This window comes from Eulemur rufifrons, chromosome 8, assembly GCF_041146395.1.
Source record: "Eulemur rufifrons isolate Redbay chromosome 8, OSU_ERuf_1, whole genome shotgun sequence".
In the NCBI taxonomy this organism is placed as follows: domain Eukaryota; kingdom Metazoa; phylum Chordata; class Mammalia; order Primates; family Lemuridae; genus Eulemur; species Eulemur rufifrons.
In genome coordinates this window covers 47967229-47972406 of record NC_090990.1, presented here as the reverse complement: position 1 = coordinate 47972406, position 5178 = coordinate 47967229, and positions in this window count along the sequence as shown.

The window sequence follows — 5178 nt, the reverse complement described above, 5'->3', positions numbered from 1 at the left end:
AGAGCAAGATCCTGTCTCAAAAAAAAAAAAAGAAGAAGAAACAAACAAAATAATTTAAATGTATATCCAGCTGGTAGCTCAGCTACACAAAGAGTAACTCTTCAAGAGACTTTAAAACACAGTAATTTGATAGTTAATACCTAGTGTGTTATACCTGAAGAAAAAAGATCTGTTAAAATGAATAAATAAAATACTTGTTTTTAATAATCCTGTTGTTGGTATTATGGTAGTAATTGTTATTCTGAGACTATCATATGGGTAAAATGGGATAAAGAAAATGAAGATTTATGTGATATTCAAATTCTATCATCCCTGGTGTTTTGAGACCAGGATTCTTGGCATGGGAAAAATGAGTTAAGGATGTAAGACATAAGAAATTAAGTATCAGCATGAACCCAGGATTTATTTTACTGAACTGTTGAGGGAAGCGGGGAAGGATGGGAGGGAGGAAGGAAGGAAATAAAAAGAAAACGTATTTTCAACCTTTTTGCACAAAAAGTACAAAAAACAAAACTCAACCCAATGGCAATGAGCATCCTTAGCACATAGATTGTGATCTTGAAATACCCTTTCCTATTATAAGGAATTGGGGTCCTTGGAGAAATAGATAATTACAGGCTTAAAAAAGAAATATTCACCCAGGTGCAGTGGCGCACACCTGTAACCCTAGCACTTTGGGAGACCAAAGTGGGAGAATCGCTTGAGACCAGGAGTTCAATACCAGCCTGAGCAACATAGCCAGACTCCCATCTCTACAAAAAATTTTTTTAAAAATTAGCCAGGCATGGTGGCGCACGCTTGTAGTCCCAGCTACCCAGGAGGCTGAGGCAGGAGGATCCCTTGAGCTCAGGAGTTTGAGGTTGCAGTGAGCTACGATGATGCCACTGTACCCTTGTCTGGGCAACAGAGTGAAATCCTGTCTCAAAAAAGTAATAATAAAGAAAGAAAATAAATATTCAAAATAAATCTGGAGCATCTTGTTATAACAGATAGCAAGGAAAGTGACTCAACTAAAGAATCATGTCAAAAGAATTCAGGAGCCAACTTGAAGAGATTCCTGCTAGCCATGGGACACACTGAGTGTCAGTAAGCAAAATAACTACAATGGATTGAAACACATCAAATGGGAATTGTCTGTTACATTTCTATGAGTTCATAATGATACTTTTTTTGAAAAAAAAAATGGTCACCAATGGAAGAAGCTAATAAACCTACTCATTTTGAAGCCTGTTAAAGAAAAAGAATAAAACAGTTATTCTGTCTTTCTTATATAAACTACTCCACTGGGTAGCCAAATAGTTGAGATGGGAATTTCTCTTTATACACTATTTCAGCTACCCTTCCTCTCCCTCTCCCCACCGTCTTCCCTCTCCCTCTCCCCTTCTCTCCCTCTTCCTTTCTTTTACACACACATACACATAAACACACAACACACACTGTCACCCTTGTTTCAAATCATAGAATACCCCTATAGGTAAAAAGAATCTCTTTTGGGACTTCAGACACTAATCACATATTTGAATAGAACCAAAGGGGATCAAGCTAAAAGTGAATTGTTGTATACTGTGAATAGAGTGATTTCAATTTCTTTATTACTTAAATGAAGCTAATCAAGTTAATTTATAATTACTTATAGATATACTCATTTATTCAACAAATATTTATTGAATAAGTAGCCTGCCTTTAAGGTGCTTACAGCAGTATTATATACACAGTATTATATACAGTCTAGGAGAATATAATAATTGTTATTTTTACTCTCAATTTCAGATACAAGCTAGAATTATTCTCATATATACACAGGTTTTTCAAACGTATATATGTACATAATCATACATATAAGAATGATTTTGTTTATATGGACCATAAAAGAAATAATACATGTTATATCTTTACAGATAAAAAGAGTTATTTAATGTGGTAATATAATGTATTCATTGGTTCATGGACCCCAAACCTCCAAGGATTGTCACAAATCTACATCTCTCTGAGCCCTGGATTTTGAATTTAAATTTAAATATATGGCATGTGATATAACTTATCCCAACATATTTTTGGAGAATTATAAACATCTATAATTCCCAATAATGAGTAACACTGTTGGGTCAGTGTTTAAGTAGATTTGTAAAGCCAATGTGATAACACAAATGCTGCTTTATTACTTTATCTCCAGTGTCTTTCACAACTGAGTGGATTGTCACACTCTATTATGTGGCACACAGATCCATTGGCTTAGAGCTATCATGGTACTTGTCTAAAACAGTCTTTGAAAATGAAAATTTGGGCTAACCATAAAGGAAGCAACCTGCCAATAAGAACTATTCATACCAAAAAGTCTTCCCGAGGGACATTGTAAGAACTCCATTTTAAAATCATATAAATCAAAATGGTAGGAGGTTCCAACTTGTAAGATGTACAGTAAATACATCAAGATTTAAAGGCAGATTTTAAAATAATTTTTTATTTATAGTAAGGAATCAAAGTCCTTATCAGTGAAACAGGGTAAGACGCAAAGCCTTTGCTTCTTACTTGATTTTTTGCTTTTTTCACCATTGTTTTAAAGAAGATCACCAAACCAAAAAGAATTGCTGAGGAGAGGGTCAGAACACAAAATATGTAGGGTGTGATTTTTCTTTCACCATTTTGTTTGATAGCAGGTTTGGGGGTGGTTTTAATGAGAAAGGAGACAGCAGATACCGTCAATAGCAGCACTCAGCCTCCAGGAACATGGATTTAAAAATCTAAATGAGATACCACATGTGCCTGATAATAGTAGCTACTACATATCACCTGAATGATTCTCATAAAATGAAGGAAAGAAACTAGGTGCTTTGATGGTGTAAAGGAAAATAATCCTTCCTGGATATGTAGTGAAGATAGGTTTGGAAAAACTCTATCTATAAAAAGTTATTTTCTATAATTGATGGAGTTAGTTTTCTGGAATAAAAGCTGAACTGAACAGAACTAAACTGTTATTGAATCCACAGTAGTCAGTTAAGCAGGAGAAATAACCTCTAGGTGCCCTTTCTCTTCCAGGATTTCTTCCGGCATCTAGAGAAGAAGGCTAGGAGGAGGAAAGTATCTTCTCCCTTCAATTACAGCACCCAAATCTACAACTAAGAAAGTATATGATGAGAAGAAATAAAAAACAAAAAAGCAAAATAAAACAAAATTTATTTCAAAACCTCTACCTACATCTGTTGTGGAATGGTATTATGTTGCTTGCTTTTCAAATTCTGGAAGCACTTGTTCTTTATAATTGTTTTTGGGAAAGATGGAACTACTGCATTACCCTAGGTAAACATTTGGGCTGATTAGAAGGGTGGGGCCAGAGAGTACTAAATTCTATTGAAATAAATGAGAAGGGCTGGAAAAGAAAAGTGTGAACATTCTCCAAAATAGACCCAAGTGAAATGCAATTACGATTCATCAGATACCCAGCATTTTCCTCTCCAAAGAATTCTACAGAACATTATGGTTTAAAAGAAATGCACCAAAGCTGGTATCTAGTCACATTAAACCCTAATTTGACTCCTTGGTTAGTTCTCTGCTGAGCTTTCTGCCTGCTTATATTCTCTTCCCAAATGAATTTTCTCTAGGGGCATCAGAGAGGTAGAAATCCTTTATCTGGAGGCTCCTCTTCTAATTTTTTTCCTCTTCCTTTTGTAAAATACTCGGTTCCTTTAAGCCATTTCACAGTGTGAGATATAATTACATTCAGGGTTGCTTTTTTTTTGTTCCTTCCTTGCTGTTACTGATTTGATCGAAAACCCCAAGTAGAAATTTTTATAGAGTCCTGAGATCTAAGACACCCAGATTAAATTTTGGAAAACCTTCTGTTCTTAAGTAAAGTTCTCTACTTTCACAGCACGCTTATCTTACATTGAATTAATAAAGTTTTGGTAGTTGTTTAAATAGATTAAATGTCACACTTTAAATAGAAAGAGAAGGCTCTACCTAACTGACCTATTTTTCATCTATGATTTAGAAAAAGGCAAGATTAGCATGGATATTGCATTTTCAAGGACCTCACCACTATTAAATAGACTGTTAAGTGCATTTTATGGCTGAAGAGTCTGTTCCCAGTTCAGTCTACAAGACATGCTAAGTTCATCTCTACCTGCTACATTGAACATTCACTGACTAAAATACTTCTGTGGATGTAATACCTATGCTCTGTATCTTTTAAATACATAACTCTAAATATTTTAGGACTAGTAAAACGTAACTCAATAAAAGTCCCAAGAATATGTGTTGTCCCTCAAGAAAAATATAGTGTTCATATTTATCCAATGATATACATCCTTTGCTCCATTAGCAACTGCATATCATAAGGTGACCAGATGTTGAAAAATAACACAGGCACTCCATAAAATGAGATCACAAGTCTTATTTAAACCTAAAGCAACAATAGCTAGTTAAAACACCATCCTCACATCAATTCAACTTGTTCTCAGGGTTTCAAGGCCTTGAGAGGAATAGTTTACAGGCTTATATTCTAAACTAAACAGAGGCTGGGCACGGTGGCTCACACCTGTAATCCCAGCACTCTGGGAGGCCGACGTAGGACAATCGCTTGAGGCCAGGAGTTTGAGACCAGCCTGAGCAAGATCTAGACCCCGTCTCAACAAAAAATAAATAAATAATAACAATAATTAACCAGGTGTGGCAGCACAAACCTGTAGGCCCAGCTACTCTGGAGGCTGAGGCAGGAGGATCACTTGAGCCCAGGAGTTTGAGGTTGCAGGGAGCTGTGATGAGCACACTGCACTTCCGCCTGGGTGACAGAGTGAGACCGTGTGTCAATAAATAAATAAAAATAAACTAAACAGAATAGTTTTCATTCTCATTGAAATTTGGGCCAACTTCAGCATTTTCTGGGGTTTTCTTTGGGTTTTGTTTGATTTGTTTTTTTTTTTTTTTTTGAGTTCTGTGCTGTCCCAGAAAGATGGGAATAGCTCACACTCTTAACGACATTGCAGAATCAAGGTACCAGCTCTGGACTACCTCCCTATAAGTAATTAAATATCTTCATTGCTTAAGTCACTAGTAATCAGGTTTTCATTTACTTACAGCTGAACACATTCTAACTGATACATTGTTTTCATTGTGCAGGATTTTAAAGTGTCGAATTAAATGAGATCATGTTTGGGAAAATGCTATGTATGCTTTGGTCAT